Source organism: Microtus ochrogaster, chromosome 7, assembly GCF_000317375.1.
Source record: "Microtus ochrogaster isolate Prairie Vole_2 chromosome 7, MicOch1.0, whole genome shotgun sequence".
In the NCBI taxonomy this organism is placed as follows: domain Eukaryota; kingdom Metazoa; phylum Chordata; class Mammalia; order Rodentia; family Cricetidae; genus Microtus; species Microtus ochrogaster.
This window is the reverse complement of record NC_022014.1, coordinates 33,953,967-33,972,151: the sequence shown is the minus strand read 5'-3', so window position 1 is coordinate 33,972,151 and position 18,185 is coordinate 33,953,967.

Genomic DNA, 18,185 nt, shown 5'->3' with positions numbered 1-18,185 from the left:
ATTTTGGTTGTGAGCCTCGCCTTTAATGACTGGGCCATCTCTTTAGCCCTCTTGTTTTGGTTTTTAGATTATCTACCAAGAGTGTAAGACCAGTTCACTGTCCAAAGATCACATTTGAGAAGATCATTCCTTTGTGTCCTGGATTTTGGTAGATGTTGATACATACATTGTTTCTGTAAAGACGGGGGAGGTAGCTATGGAGCCCAGGCTAGTCTCAAATGTTAGATTCTTCTGCCTCCACACCTGAGTGCTGGGAACACAGGTCTGTCCTATCACATCTGGTAAAAGCTTCATTTCTAACACAATTGTTTTGGTAAGTCATGGTTACTCATCATTCTTAGAAATACTCACTTTTTATCTTGGGGATTTTTTTTGAGATTGAAAAACAAATTGAAGATATTGAATGTGCAGACATGAGTCATGGAACAAACATTTAGTGAGGCGTGCATGCCTTGATTTATACAGTGAAGAAACTGGCAGCGTGATTCTCCTCAGCAGGCCCCAGGAGTGCCATAGTAACCATGAGGTCCCTAATGGGACCCGGACGCCTTGGCCGAGCCCCTGCCCCACGAGAGTGCACAAATAAACACAGTTATAGGAAACAGATGGCTATTCAGTGATTTCTTCATGTAACAAATAGTGTGTGGAGGGGATGGGCTTCCTCTGCAAGCCCTGCCCAGAGCAGGTTCCCTTTGGTGTGCGTGAGGTGCAGACATTCAATCCCAAGTGTGTGAGTAGGGAAGACAAGCATAAGGGATTGCCTGGATGTTTAAAATTCCAACCCTCTGATCATCTCCTGATCCAACTGTATGGGCAGTGAGATTACCCTGGCTTTGTTTCCCTCCAATGTGGGTTGAACACCCTTGACAAAGGCATGGCTTTCTACTCCCAGATGGTCTTTTGAGAGACTCACCACCTTTGAAAAGCTTTGCAGATCACTCACAAGAAGGCCATGATACATGGATGGAGACCAGAAGACAACTTGCAGGAGTGAGCTCTCTCCGTCTATGATGCGGGTGCCAGGGGCTGAACTCAGCTGTCAGGCCTGACAATAAGTGCCCCCACCTGCAGAATTGTCGAACCAGGCACAAGGAGTTTTTAAGGTGTGTCTGTCAGCAGCAAAGCCACTAATGAAAGTCAGAATTGCCCGTGTGCATTTTGTCCCTGACAAAAACTGCCACTCACATAACTCCAAGAGTCCTGTTCCAGTGTACTGGCAACTCAGAGGAAATGACCCCATCCCAGTTCCAAGCACTGTGACCAGAGCAAAAGAAAAAGTCTATTTTTCAGTCCCAATGGGGTGATCTGGCTTCCAAATTAATACATATTATAAATAGGAATTTGGAATTTCTTAATTACACAGTGCTGGTCGGAGAAATTTAGCCTGGATTCTAAATTCTAAAACTCCCACATGTTCTACCCTCAGACTACATGCATGACTTTCGGGAGACTCTCGGGACTCTCCTGCTGACTCAGGAAGAGTCAGCTTGTTGGGCTGCTTTCATGGCCTCCTGTTACTCACAGGGCTCACAGAACTGAATACTTTTCATAGAAAAGCTCTGACAACCCCAAAGTCAATCAGATTCCAATCCACACAAAAGATACAAGTTATGAATATTCAGATACAGGCAATCGCAGTAAGCAGAAAACAAAGATAAATCAACAAAATCGCCATTCTATGAAACCAGGTGTTTTAATTGGGGTTCCTATTGCTGTGCTGCAACATCATGACCAAAAACAACTTAGGGAGGAATGACTAAACTTATTTCAGCTCACAGTGTGTAGTCTATCATGAGAGAGGTCAGGGCAGGAACTCAAGTTTCAAGCCTAGAGGCAAGAACTGGAGCAAAGGCCATGGAGGGGTGCTGCTTATTGGCTTTCTCTTCGTGGCTTGTTCAGTCTGCTTTCTTATATACTCCAGGGCCACCTGCCTGGGGTGGTAATACCCACAATGGGCTAGGCCTTCAACATCAATCACTAATTAAGAAAATGTACCACAGGCTTGCCCACTTGCTAATCTGACGGGGGAATTTTTTTTCTTTTGTAATTGGGGTTCCTTCTTCCCAAATGATTCTTGCCTGTGTCAGCCTGACACGAAGCAGTCAGCATGCCCCCCATGGTGACACACACTTGTAATGTCAGCACATGGGAGGTAGAGGCAGGAGGCACAGAAATTCAGGGTCATCTCAGTTACATGAGACCCCGTCTTTAAAAAATCAAACAGACAATACATTAAATAAAATAACCGAATAAGAAATAAAATGAAGCATTGGGAGACAGGGGGATGACTCAACAGGTAAGATATTGGCTGCAAAAACATGAAGAGCTAGGTCTGGGTCACAAACACATACCTGAAATCTGAGGTCAGAGATGGGAGGATCTCAAGGATACATTGGCCAGCCACCCTAGGTGACATATGAGCATCAGGTCATTGAGAGGCACAGCTTCAAACATTACCGTGGAGAGTGATAAAGGAACAACCTGACGTCAGCCTCTGGCTTCCACATGCTCTTACGTTACACACACCAAATAAATAAATAAAAGAATGCAATAAAGAGTATCAATCCAAGCATGGTGGTTGGGATGTAAATGTTCCCTGTCTGCTCAGGTATTTGAAAACTTGATCCCCAGTCCGCAGTGCTATTCTGAGGAGGCAATAGGGAGGCAGAGCCTTGGTCCAAAAGGTGGTCATAGCCTGGCCTCACTTCTAGTTTGTTCTCTGTTTCGTGCTCGTGGTTGAAGATGTGATCACTCAGCTCCCTGCTTCTGTCCCCCATGCCTTCCACTTTCTGCCATGCCTTGCTGTCATGTTCGGTTTTTGTTCATTTAGAACAATAAACCTGAATCAACTCTCTCTTTCTCTCTCTCTCTCTCTCTCTCTCTCTCTCTCTCTCTCTCTCTCTCTCTCATGGTGTTTTATCACAGAAACAACAACAGTAATGCAGAAAGACTAATATACCAAGGAATGTTGCTTTAGAACATATTGAATTATAAATAATATAAGCAATCCCAAACACCTGCAGAAGTTCTTACCAGCTTACCAAATAATGCAACATTAGTCAAAGCTGTGTCTAGCGATTCTTCTAAGAAGTTTTCCAACATGAACTGAAACACCCCTGAGGAGTTCTGAAGACACAGCATGATGGCCTCATTTGCCTCCACAAGTTTATGCAAGCTTAGGTGCCGTTGGTGTCACTAACAGCCATGAGCCAGCAGGCAGGTAAGCAGCTGTAACTAAGTAGTACGTGTCTCCTGTCACAAACATCCAGCAGTGGGTGCACTGAATGGCTTGTTCCACTGGCTGAGTTAGATGAAAATTATGATTGTCTATTAAAATGACTTTTGAACAAAACATACTTTTGTAGCTCATTTGTTCCTTCCCATTTAGAAAACTCAACTGAAGACTTGCTTGTGTTGTGAACTGGCCCATTAAGAAAGCCTGGGAGAAAACTATTTAGCAGCCAAGTGGACCAGACACTGCTTAATCCAGAATGGAAGCATCAATGGACCGCTCACTTGAAGACTTATATCTGAGGGCAGTGGAGTGTACTATCACACAGATGCATATATTAGAAGCTCGGGCTTTTCTTAGTCCTCCCCGGTACATTTTGACCCAGCAGGGATCTTGGGAAAAGTGCAGGTCTGAGCACTTAGAAGAAATGGGATTTTTGAGATCTTCTTGGGTCTTCAATACAGCCTGAAATACAAGTACCATGATGAAGTTAGCAGAACGGCAAAGTGAACGAAAGAAGGGCGAGAGAAAGAGGAATGTGTTCGGGATGATGAATTGACTCTCCGTCAAATGAAATAGATTTTGGACTAACTGTGGAAAGTATAAGATGTCGGTGTGCAAAGAGTCTGCCATTTGACAACAGATGAATAGATGGGTACTTCAAAGAAGGAATTTTCCAGCCGGGGCTCACAGGAATCTTCAAAAGCTGTTCCATATGAGATAGCAGGAAAGTATTTTAATAACAAATAGAAACAAATATCTGTGTAATATGCCGGAGACGGAAGCTTGCCGGAGAGCTGTTTGTTTCATATTGCAAAGACCCAATGTGGACTACCTTGGTAGCTTTTAAAGACATTTGTATGTAAACTGTGGCAGATAAATCCCAGGCAAGATTTTCCTTATATTCCCAGGAGAATAAGCACAAAGGAACTCTATAATAGTCACAGGGCAAATCCCTGAGGGACTGTGGAGGAGTTAGAAGGGGGAAAAAAAGCATAGCTGGAACACAATGGCTTTGATGGGCAAGAAGAAAAATGGCCCCGTGTACTACTGCAAGATTATAGACGAAACAGATCCCTCAACTGTGTGAGCAGGAGCCCAGCTCACTGAAACCTGAGAGGGAGCAGGGAGCCAGGATCAGGTGACATCACCTTCTGCATCTGTGACTCTTGGCACAGTGAAGGATGGTTTGTCCTTCAAGACCTCCCTGCCTCCCCTCTGAGCTGCTCTCATTATTCACACAGTGGGGCCTCGGCTCCTGGGTCACCTGTCCAAGAGAAAACTGCTGCAGCTGGCATGGTCCACTCACTGTCACCTGTAGCCTCTGATCTCCGTGCTTGACCTGAAACCAGCGAGGCCAAGAACTTAAGAACAAGCCATCCTCCTTTCTTTCTCCTGAAAATAGGTCCTGCCAAAATCCACAGGCTGCTGTCTGGGGCTGGGGAGATGGTTTGGTGGTTATGAGTGATTACTGCTCTTCCAGGGGACTAGGGTTGGCGTCCCAGCATTTACACTGAGTGGCTTGCAACTGCCTGCAACTCTAGCTCTGGCGAAACTGACTGTCATTTTGGCCTTTACAGAATCCTGAGCATACATGGCACGCACGCACGCACGCACGCACGCACGCACGCACACACACACACACACACACACACACACGATGAGGGGGAGGAGGGAAGAGAGCGAGAACTGAAAAGAAGTGCTTAAAAAGGAAACCACAGCTGTGTAGAGCCACATAGGACCCATATTCAGAAGGGACCCTATAAGGGTCAGGCGATAGCCATCACCACCTTCTTCACGATTTGATCTTTGATCTACTGTTTTGCAAATAATGTTTGGAGGGGCCAGGCAACACTATTTGGTGAATTAGAACTTTGATTCCCTTTCAATCTCACCTCTCTCCATCTCCAGCCTCCCCTGGCTATGTGTGGATCTCTGGGCTGTCCATCCTGATCCCAGGCTCTGCTTCTTCCCCTACCCCTCCATCATTAACCACTACCACCTAAGTGCCAACCAGGCCATGTCAACAGAAGTCTCCTTCAGCCATTACCTTTTGCTCCCAGGAATCTCATGAATGCCCTGTCATTTCTCCAGTGCAGGCTCTGGTTATCTTCTATCCAGATATGATGCATGTGCCAGCATGGAGGTTGTAATCCCTTGATGGGCCACCACAGTACATTGATATTGGGTGAGGTTGTGAGATCTAGATCTATTTCTGGAAATGAACCTGCATTTTTATTTTGTATTGAGCTGATCCCCACAGAATCATTTGAGCAAACCTAAGGAAACCCTTTCATATCCAATATCTTGTGCATAACAAGAAACTGACCGGGACAATGCATCAGCTTAACCAAGGGACAGAAGCTGAGAAGTGTAGAGTTAGGTGGTTTTATTGCAGTGTGACACTGTAAGGTACATGCCTCAAAATAAGATGGCAGCATCTTATGGGGCCACCTTCATGTTTGTGGAAAGAAGATCTTCAAGAGTCATCAGCCTATACAAAAGAAAGAAGCATTTTGACTTGTGCTTCAGAGACCATAGTTGCTTGGTTCTTCTGCTGTGTGCTTGTAGTCACAGCAAGAGAATGGAGAAGCAGAGGCCTCTGACTTAATGCTGTAAGGAGGCAAGGAGAGAGAAGAAGGAGCTGTGGGCTCAATACCATCTTCTAGGGACACCTCAATGACCTAACTTCCTCCCAGGAGACCCTACCTTCTAAAGTTCCCAGCACTGCCCAATAGCACCACAGGATGGCAGTCAAGCCTTTGGCATATGACCTTTGAGGGCCATTTAAGAACCAAACTATAACCATGATGACTATGGTTTATGACAATGTGTTGTGTATTTGAAAAGTGCTAAGAGGGGATATTTTAAATATCCTGTGGGGGCAAAAAGAAAGAAAATGGACAGAAGGAAGGAAAGGAAGAGAAGGAAAGGGAAAGGAAGGATGGAAAGAACAAATGAATGAATGAAGGAAGGAAGGAGATATTTTCATTAGCTTGATTTACACATTCCACTACATACACACATTGCAAATCTCCATCTTATACCACAAATACATATAGATGTTTCAAACTTTAAAAAGAATTAAAATGAATCAATGAAAGATGTCCCATTATAAAATAACAGGAAAAGAGGAAATAAATATAGATCAAGAAGTTTAAGCAGTACAATTTTATGATCTCATTAAAACCTTGTCTTGTGTTATTTCATTAAAAAGTGAAATTAACTTTAAAAATATATTGACTCTAATAGATCCAAAATATTCAAGCATAAAATCAATTCAAACATTATTGAGATATCTCATATCCTTTTTTTTTTTTTTTTGACTGTCTGTGATATTTGGGGAAAGCTTTCCAACATGGACTCCATCTTTCATACACCCAGCAGTACTGTGTAGCTAATGTCACAACTGAGCAGTGTTGTTGAGGGTAACATAGCTCAGAGCGATGGGGAAGGGCTCAGAGCTGAAGGGCCTCCAGGTCGTGATATTCTTGCAGGAAGTACATAACCCCATGGGAGAGATGATGAAATTTCCCTGTGGCGCACAGGGGGAGTGAGGAGGAAGTGGGAACTTCACAAAGAATAACTATAGAACACCTCATTGATTCTTCTATCTGAGAGACCTGTCAAGCCCGCAAGGCAGTCAAAGAAAGCAGATTTAAACATATCTCTACCTTCCACGTTTCCATGTAAATTATTGGAAAAAACACCAAGCTTTGATGTCAACCACAGAAGCCTGACTCTTTTTATTCTTTACATTCCAGCTTCTTAAAGACTGGGTGATGACCCCACATAGGGTCGTGTAACTGGATGTGCGGTCATGAAATGTTTGATAACAGTAAAAGAACCTGAATGTGCACAGTCACAAACCAACTCCAAACCAATTGTGTCATGAGCATGAGACCATTCTGGCTTTGCTCACCAGTGTGGCATGGTGAATGGCACTGCAGCGTTGGATTTGAACACAGCACAAACACAGTACTACAAATGCCTCCAGCCACAGTGGCAAAGGCCTGGAGTACCTCCACTCAGATTGTAGGTTATTGTTTGTTGTTTGGAAGTCTTTTAAAATGTCTTACTGTGTTGTCGGTTTGTGTATGAATATGGTGTACACACATGGTATGCACATGGAGGTCAGAAGACAACCTTTGGAAGTTTGTTCTTTCTCTCATTCCACCATGTGGGTTCCAGTGATGGATATTAATTAGGCTTGATTGTAGGTGTTTACCCACTGAGCTATCTTGATGACTTACATGTTTGCAATTATAAAAACACAGCAGTTAAATTATATAAAACAAAATAAAACTTCTAGCATTTTCTTATTGTCATTCTTTAGGTTAACCCTACCTAATAAGTATATTTTGGGATTTTATTTGACTAGAATAATTTTTTGTGTTGCTGACTGATGTTTTGTTTGTTTTAAGTGTCATTAATTTTGAACTGGGAGTGGGACAGAATTTTGATGTGTGATTTCCCTTTGTATGCTGTGATTACCATTAATGAATAAAGAAACTGCTTTGGACCTATAGCAGGGCAGAACTTAGGTTTGCAGGAAAAACTAAACTGAATGCTGGGAGAAAGAAGGACAGAGTCAGAGAGAAGCCATGTAGCCCCACTGAAGCCAGATGGAACTTTACCTGGTAAACCACAGCCATGTAGCAATACACAGATTAATAGAAATGGGCTAAATTAAGATATAAGAGTTAGACAATAAGAAGCTAGAGCTAATGGGCCTAGCAGTGATTTAAATAATATAGTTTCTGTGTGATTATTTCAGTGCTAAGTGGCCAGGAACCAACAAGCAGCCTACTTCCTACAAATTCATGCCAACATGGTAGACTAAATCCATGTAAAACCTGAGAGGGCATGGAAAGGAATTCTAGACACTAAAAAACAAGTTTGGCTGCATTTTTTTTTCTGAATGGGCTTTGCTCACTGGCAGCACATTTTGGCTCCTTTAAAAGAAGTCTTCCTGATTCAGTGGTAGCAAAACAAAACAAAACAAGTCATTTTGAAATGCTGGCTTTCTGGGCTGTGCTGCCAGCACCACCTCTGGCTCTTTCAGGAGACCAAGCATTTGAATGAAGTTTGTGAGCAACATGCTATGGCTTGCCTGGTGACAATATGGGCCCACTGTATGCCTAGAGATGGGGAATTGTGCTTGGCTCTCAGAGACAATGAGCAGCTCCACCATGCTGGATTGTGCTGAGCAAGCAAGAAGTACCATGTATACCCTAGTAATGCTGGAGCATAAGTTTTTTAAGAAGTGCTTAGCATTTTAAGAAATGCTCCTGGACAGTAAAAAATTATATATACACAATAAAACAGAGTCACACATGAAAGACCTCTAAATGGGTCACAGTGTTAGATAAATGTATGTAGACTTGGGAGAGAGAAGAAAAAGAGTATAGAGAGTTATTTTAAAAAAGTAAATGGTTTTTGAAAAAAATAAAACAAAGCCTTTAAAGAGACAGCATACAAACAGTCATAGATTAAAAGAAGTAAAAAGAATAAGCTAGGTAAAAATGGAAAATTCACAGAGTCTTGATTATGTATATTATTGTGTTTTATTTGAATTTTTTGACTGTGAAGGAGCTAAATACAGAGAGACATTTCATTATATGAACAGCATGTATATTTTAAAGGTATCTTGACTTCAGAATTTGGATCTAAAGATATGTTGCTTCAGAAAAGAGGTTTTTCTTTGGTTTCCACAGAGGATGAGAATTTGTGGAATCCTTTCAGACTAATGTTGTTTGATGGACCAAGATCCCCCTGAAAGGTTGCCTTGAATACCCCTCAAAAATTACTTCACCCAATAAACAGCAGAAAGAAGTTTGGACTGAACTGTGCCCATATTCCCAAATATTGTCTATAAATGTTTCTTTAAATTTAAAGGGAGATATGCTATAGAGATTTGCATTGGTATGGATCTTGGTTTATTGATACAAATTTAAGGACAATTTTGTTATACCATGTATATGTATTTCTGATCTTGATTAAGGCATTTATTCAGCTAATTTAAGAAATGTATAATTAAGAAATATAGGCTAATAGATAACAATCTATAATAGTCAAGCTTGTAGCCATGTTAGTTAGATTTTCTAGATGTGCAGAGATGTATTTCAGATAGATAGGTATTCTTCAAACCTTTCAAAGACTACAGAATATGGCATTTAAAATGTTTAAGAATTTGGGACTTTTCACAACAATGAGACATATCTTCTCCTGGCAGCACCAATCTACTTCAAGAGAAAGATAGGCATTGAAGAGGCTCCTTATGAAGTTTGCTAGCCATTTGGGCAAGAAACTGGTCTTGCCTGGACTGCTTAACTGGATATGCTGGACTCACAGAGAAATGACTGCTGAACTTGCCTAAAGGTGATATGATCCTTCAGGGTTCCTGCTTCATGAAAAAGTCAGTCAGACATTCTACAGGACACAGAAGAAAGTGACTGACAAACTGCCAATATAGGTGGAACTGTCTTTAATATTTCCTGCTTAATGGAAAAGTCTGATGAGTACTATGGGCCAGTAGGCTGAAGATGGATGACCCAATGATACAGAATAACTTTGGGCAGGCAACAAGATGTCTCTGTCACTTCCTGTTTACTTAGGTAATACTATATCCTTCTGGAGTCTTTGATGGAGTTGAAGAACTAATAGTTATAGTTTTCCTTAGTTATGATAAAAGATAAAGTAGATATAAATATTGTAACTATAATTCTTATTTGATACCTGTTTTGTTATATGTAATTTTACTATGTTGAAGATAAAGCTTTCCTTTTCGTTTAAAAGGGAAGATGATGTGGGATTTCCTTCTGTATGCTGTGATTACCATTAATGAATAAAGAAACTGATTTGGATCTATAGCAGGGCAGAACTTAGGTAGACAGGGAAGATGGAACTGAATACTGGGAGAAAGAAGGGTGGAGTTAGAATGAAGCTATGTAGCCCTGCCAGAGACAGACACCAGAACTTTAGCCAGTAAGCCAGAGCCACATGGTGATACACAGCTTAATATAAATAGGTTAAATTATGATATAAGAGTTAGCTAATAAGAAGTTTGAGCTAATGGGCCAAGCAGTGATTCAAATAATATAGTTACTGTGTGATTATTTCAGGTCTAAGTGGCCAGGAAGCAACAAGCAGCCTCCTTCCTACAGAATTTTCAATGGTTTCTGAAATGGCCTTAATGATGCTTCTGAAATTTGTTCTATAAATTTCTGCAAAATCCTATTTTCAATATTGACAATTATTAAACCAAAATGCCAATCAAGGGGGTAAGAGAGATGACCCAATGGTTAAGAGCATTTATTGCTCTTCCAGAGTACCCAAGTTTGGTTTCCAGCACCCCCTTCTAACCACTCAGGAATACTTCCTCTAACCCCAGCTCCAGGGAGCCCAGTATCTTTGATTTCCACAGGCACTTGCACCCATGTCCACATACCTACATGAAAATACACACACCACACACATACACACACACATGCACACAGTGTTAAAAATTCTTTTAAAAATATCTATCAACTCTAAAGCAAATGTTTTCATTCAATAGATTATATTCACCTGCTATTTAATTATTTATGTTAAAGATAATCACATCCTTTTCATTAGTATGCAAATTTTTCTTGCCTTTCATAAGTGGTAAAAGTATATATATAATATTTTTAAATAAGTTATGACTTATCATAGATGTTCTATTTGAATACCTTTTTCATGCATTTTTATTTCCAGGATCACACAAAAGTGCTTTCAGAGTGTCCACTTTAGACCAAGTAGCTCTTCTTTTGGGATCTGGGACACTTTTTTCCCTTTGGTGGTCTAAAAACCATTAACAACCTGTTGAGACATTTATCAATAAACAGATTCTCAATGCCTTTGGATTTCATCTTAGCTTCTTCTATGCTGTGAATTTTTAGGCTTAGTCTCTTTAGCTTACCTTCAATTTTTAAATAATGATTTTCTTATAAATTTATCAGAGAAAATGATATATTATTGTTCTTTATCTGGTGAAGAAAAAAGCATACCAAGAAAGAAGAAACATGTGAATTGAATCCTTGCTTTCTTGTTCACACTCAACTTTCTCCTCCCTTATACAGTTCAGGATCCTCTTCCTAGGGATGGTGCCACCAATAATGGTATAGCTCTTGTTATATCAATTTACAATCAAGACAATCCCCATGGGTCAGTCTCATCTAGATAAGTCTTCATTAGGTTCCTCTTCCAGGACTAGTGGTCTCTAGACTGTGTGCAGTAATGGTTAAAACTAACATGCACATCGAGAATAGGTTTCAGGAGAGGATGAACTTGGTAGCCTTTTGGGCATGCATTGCATGGGAAGCCATGTTTGGTGTCACATGGCCCAACCTTGCTAGCTCTTGAGACTTAGAATCACAAGTTTCCATGCTGCAGTATCCTTGACCTTGGGGCTGTGTGTTCTTGTGCCTTGCTTAGCACCAAAATTTTTTTTTTAATTTATTTATTTATTGAGGATTTCCTCCTCCTCCCCGCCACCGCCCTCCTCACGCCCCCCGCCCCCCGATCAAGTGCCTCTCCCCCATCAGCCTGAAGAGCCATCAGGGCTCCCTGACCTGTGGGAAGTCCAAGGACCGCCCACCTCCATCCAGGTTCAGTAAGTTGAGCATCCAAACTGCCCAGGCCCCCCCCAGAGCCAGCACGTGCTCCGGTTTTATCCCATGCTTTTTCAGATTCAGGCCAGCTGGCCTTGGTGAATTCCCGAACGAACATCCCCATTGTCTCAGAGTGTGGGTGTACCCCTCGTGGTCCTGAGTTCCTTGCTCGTGCTCCCCCTCCTTCTGCTCCTGATTTGGACCTTGAGATTTCTGTCCGGTGCTCCAATTTGGGTCTCTGTCTCTGTCTCCTTTCATCGCCTGATGAAGGTTAATATTCAGGAGGATGCCTATATGTTTGTCTTTGGATTCACGTTCTCATTTAGCTTCTCTAGGATTGCGAATTATAAGCTCACTGTCCTTTAAATATGGCTAGAAACCAAATATGAGTGAGTACATCCTATGTTCCTCTTTTTGGGTCTGGCTTACCTCACTCAGGATAGTGTTTTCTATTTCCATCCATTTGTACGCAAACTTCAAGAAGTCCTTGTTTTTTACTGCTGAGTAGTACTCTAATATGTATATATTCCATACTTTCTTCATCCATTCTTCTATTGAAGGGCATCTAGGTTGTTTCCAGGTTCTGGCTATTACGAACAATGCTGCTATGAACATAGTTGAGCATATACTTTTGTTGTATGATGGGGCCTCTCTTGGGTATATTCCCAAGAGTGGTATTGCTGGGTCCAGGGGTAGGTTGATCTCGAATTTCCTGAGGAACCGCCACACTTTAGCACCAAAATTTAATGGGCTGTCTCATGGGTAGCCTTTCATTGGATCACAGATTCATGGGCTAGCTCTTAGGCCACTGGCCCTACACATGCTCTTACTACTTAATTCTTCCCAAGTCTATCCATCATTGAAAAAAAAAAACTCCCAAATTTTAGCTCCGTTATTTTCCCATTCTCCTTTCAAAACAATAATGTGTAAGCAGAATCAAGTTAAACTCTTTAAATGTACATTTATGAGGTCATGTTATCTGAACTCGGCCTTTTCCCAACTCTATGTTCAACAATTAAAAAACCCTATGAACTCTAATAGCCTATTGTACCCTGGAGAGAGTTTTCACACTTTACTTTTTTACGCTTTTGGGGTATCCTTCCAAACTAGGCTTTCATGTACCATAGATCCCACCAATGCCTGTGATGTAGAACTTTGTTGAAAGGTGCTAAAATTTTTGGATTGTCACCAGTGTGCTCGTGTGCCAGAAGCTTGCGACAATATTGAGAGGTAATGGGAACCTATGTGTTCTATATTGCTTTCTGTTGCGGTGGTAAATGCCATGCCCACAAGCAACGTGAAGAGGAAAGGTTTTATTTGGCATATACTTTCAGGTCATAGTCCATCACTGAGAGAAACCAGGTCAGGATCTCAAGCAAGAATCTGGAGGCAGGAACCATGAAGGAAGATTGCCAAGTGACCCGTGAACTAGTTTCCGCTCGGCTCAGGCCCACCTGCCCAGGGATGCGACAGCCACAGTGTACTGCACCCGCCCATATCAGCCGTCAATCAAGGCAGTTTCTCACAAACATGGCCACCTGCCAGTCTGAGCCAGGCAATTCTTCAGCTGAGGTTCCCTCTTCCCTCATGACTCTAGGTTATGTCCAAGTGACAGGAAAAAGTAATGCAGTACATTAAGTGAGAAGCAATTAGGCACTTCCTAGTGAGAAGCAATAAGTCATGAGGGCTCTGTACTTATGAATGGGCTACTATTTTTCTCCACAAACTAGAGTAGGTCTCTCAAGACTAGATAAAGCCTCCAAGGGGTTAGTTGCAGCAAGAGTGGATTACACATGGTAGAGGATCTATGTTCATTTTCTAGTACCCACATGCTAGCTCATAGATATCAATAACTCCAGTTCCAGGGGATCTGACACCCTCCACAAGTATCATACATGCATGTGGTGCATATATATATATATATGCAGGCAAAATACTCAACACTGATACACATAAAATAAATCTTTAAAAATGTTTATAAGAGTTCAAAGCAGGCCTTTGCACATACCCTCTTCCCTTCTTCCAAATCCAAATATGTGCTAGAGCCAAGTTTTCAGATTTCCAGAACAGTGACCTAAATGTCCTCCTTTCTTCATAAACAACACAATTGCAGATATTCTGATAAATAAACATCACACTAAGAAACAAGTCCACCTTTCATATCCCAGGATAGGAATGAAATTTTCTTCTGGCATGAGTTCCCAGAGCATGGCCCCTGAGTATCCTATAGTTGGATCACTGTGTAGCTCATAGCATGCTTCTGTACATGCCTCTTCCTACCTGGTAGTTGAAAGGGTCCTTGATACTTGTGGAGGGTGTCAGATCCCCTGGAACTGGAGTTATTGATATCTATGATATGTGATGTCTCTGAAAAAATGTCAATCCATTCCATTGCATTTGGGTTTTTATTTTTATTGGACAGATTGGCAACTTTAGGTAAGTCAGTTCAGTAGGGACCCTTTCACCTCCTCAAAAAAACAAAAACAAAACAAAACAAAAAAACCAGGCTGAATTTATGTCTCTCGGGTCTCTGAATCTATGCAGTTCCATTCTTGAGAGTCACCAGAATGACTGCCAAGCCCCAACTATGCCCTTCCCTGATGCCAAGAGGAGACACACACACTTCCCTGCTCAATATAATCTTCCCTCAAACATGCCTGCAGGAGGGGATTCTACTAAGAAAAATGGTTTCAAATGCCAGAATGAACTCTCTAGCTTTTTCTATTCCAACATTGGGTGGGTCTAGGCTTTGTGCATGTATATGTATGTTCATGTATGGGCAGGTACATGTGAAGGTCACAGGATGACCTCTGGTATGTTCCTCAGAAGCCATCTAACTTGGTTTTTGAGACAGTCTCTCGTTAGATTGGAGCTCCTTGATTGGGTTAGATTGTCTGGCCAGAAATGCCCATGGATCTGCATGCCTTCACCTCCATAACTCTGGTAACAAAAACATGTGCCACACCTGACATTTTACATGCATCCAGGATTTGAACTCATGTCTGCTTTCTTACATGGCAAATACTTTACCCACTGAGTCATCTTCCCTGCCTTGGGTCTAGACTTTTAAGGAAACCTAAAATGGTCCCTTCCCTGATTCTTGGTCCTTAAAAGCAAAAGGGAACTTATTCTCCAGTTCCAAAACATTCTCGAATATTCCTCACTGGATTCCCTTCAAATCCTTAGCATTGCTGTGGGACAATCATTTTGCACACTGTAAAGATGTGTCTTTGCCAAGGCACCTTCTAATTGGTTTAATAAAGAACTGAATGGCCAATCGATAGGCAGAAGAGAATAATAGGTGGGAATTTCAGGGAGAGACTGGAACTCAGGAAGAATCTGATTTTGCATGGGATAGCAAGACAAGGAGCAAGCCAGATGCATGGTACAGAAGAGATGGAAAGAACCAAATGGTAAAATGTAGATGAATAAAAACAGCTTAATTTAAGTGATAAGAGCTAAGGCCAAGCTTCCATACTTAATAAAAAGTCTCCGTGTCATTATTTGGGGGCTGGCAGTTCAAAGAAAGTCTGACGAGAAAGCAACTTCGTAGCATCGTTATTTTCTGTTGTATTTGTGTGCTTGCTTGCTTGTTTCCATTTGGTTCCCCTGTGTGCCTGCTTTTCCCTAGAAAGAATGAGATGCTTCAAACCTCCAAAGGTAGACATTTTGGTCAATCCATTCCAACATTTGAAGTTACATCAACCCAATATTATTTAAGAATTTATTCAAAATGTATTTATAAGAAGCCTGAACCTTTCATAGGAGACGAGCTGGAAAGACAGAGGTTCTAAGCAATGTGTGTCTTCTGTTTAGGCTGACTTTCTACAGAAGAAAAGTTACTGCAGTTACTGGCGCATGTTCTGATGTGAGACTTCTTCCCAAGAAACATGAACAAATGTCTACTCATCACAAATAGATCCATTTGTAACCAGAGTAACCATTATACCACGGGTCCACCTTGGTGAAACAATGTGTTTCCTAGGCTTACATGCAGAAGCCTGGATGGCAGCTGGGTTACCCAAAGCCCACACCGGCTTGGGAGGACTCTTACTAGCTGGAACCCTGGAATTCTCTGCATGAAGAGCAAGGAAACTCTGCCATGCCACTCAGCTTATCACAGTCCTTCCTAGGCAGCTGTTCAGAGTTCCTTCCTCTGCTACCACCACTTTTATATCCACAGGACCAGCTCCCTGTGGATCCTGTAAGATTCGGCTTCCGGCACAGCGCTGCTCACTTGTTTCCTGAGTTTCAGGAGCCTGACCCCAGCATGGGATGTTTCAACTCAGAGGAAAATGCTACCTCTCTCTCTCTCTCTCTCTCTCTCTCTCTCTCTCTCTCTCTCTCACGCATGCACACACGCACACACACCTCATTGCTTATAGACTGCTTATACACTTGCTGGCTGCCTAGAGCTTGCTGTACTTAGAATTTTTTGTCCCTTTTTATTCTAGGTTTAAGCTCAGCTTGGTTGAAACACCGCATCCCTTCACCCATTTACTTCTCACAGTCTGTGTATGATAGGTGGTATCTGAGGGGCAAAGTATCACTAAGTTGTGGAAAGGCCTTGAACTGGGGTTAGGAAACCCTGTTCATCTTTCTCTGCTGCCTAGATGGTTGGGCCCAACTCAGACCCTGACATGAGCTGTGATTTGTGAACAAAGACATATTCTTACTCACCACAGGGCAGTTTCTTACCTGGAATTCTTCCAGAAAATTCCATCACCTTTCATTCTTTCTTCTCATCTCTCAGGATTTAGCCAAGGGCTACTGATGGAAGACTGAAGGCTTTTCATTCACGTGAGTTAATGCAACATCACCCCACAGACTTCCTCCGAAGTGAGGTGGGAATCACCTTTGCTTTGAACCATGTGTGCGAGGCCTCTGCAGACATCTGCCCGCATGCAATCACTGATGAAACTCTCACAGCTGAGATCTCCTTTCTGTCTTCCTCCTTGGATTTCAGTTGAGCCGGGCGGCGGTGGCGCACGTCTGTAATCCCAGCACTCGGGAGGCAGAGGCATCCCCCAACCCCAACCCCAGGATATACTGGCAACAAAAGAAAATTACATAATGTTGCTTAGCTCATTGCACAGGAAGCAGCCGAGCAAGCCTTGTCACACTAAGGTGGATGGAAATCCCGGGGCAGCTGGAATAATTCTGGATTTACTAATTTCATCAGCAAGTGAGGGGCTTCTGTCTCTCCCCAGCAGGAGAGCAGGAGAATCAACATCTTAGGCCCTGTGTGAATTCTCAAGCCCTGGGCCCAGGCTCAGTTTAGAGCATTTATATTTTACTACTCTGCTCCCTCGCAATAAAAACATCCAGCTTTGTTTATTAACGACTTCCATTCTCAGATGAAACACGAGTCTTCGGAGCTTTATAGAGCATTACGTGATACCCTATCAGACTGTACTGAAAAGTCAAGTGACATCATGTTGAAGAAAGGGTAATTCTGGAAAGAAATTACTTTAATACCAAGTTTAAATTGGATTCTTTTTTTTTTTTTAACATTTCGAAACACACCCCATTTCGAATGCTTGACAGAAATGAATCCAGGGGCATCGTGTTTCTTTTCTTGATCGACAAAAGCAGAAGTGAGTCCAAGATATCTCGGCACATGGCTTTTGTGAAGGAAGAGTGGGACCGAGGGCTGTAAAATTTTGTTGCTTTCTGTCATGCAGCCCAGATTCCATTGATAAGTCTAATTCAGTGTCCTCCCCTTTCTCCTCCCAAGACTTTAAATTTAGGGCTTCACACTTCGAAACATCATGGTTACGTTCTTGGAAATGCATCTCCTTGTCCAATGGCACCTGTGTGGCCTTGTTGCTAATGTCTTTAAGTTCTTTGGTTACAGCGGTTTGTGAGGCTAGCTCACACATGTTGCCAGACAGCCAAATGGGACGTTTCTGAAGCAAATGGGCCCTTTGTTTATGAGAGGAGACAAGCAGAGGCAATAAACAAATGGGCTCTTGAATGAATCCTGCTAATGCTTGCCATGGAAACTAAGGTGGGAGGCTGAGCTGAGGAGGCCAGAGATAGGATTATTTGAAGATGCAGTGAGAGGCAGGGATAGGCTCCTCAGTGAATGGCGGACGGGGATAAGGCTCACAGAAGAATGTCCTGAAGTTTTTACCACTAAAGACTGCACAACCTACGTCCCTGAAACCACTGGGACAATGAGTAAGTAAAGAAGTGACAAACATGAAGACAAGGTACAGGAAAGCTGTGGTGGGGTGCCCTGGGCTCACTGACGGAGAAGCAGCACTCCTTAGAAGCTCAGTGTGTCTACTATATCCAGGCAAACATGGCGGCGGTGC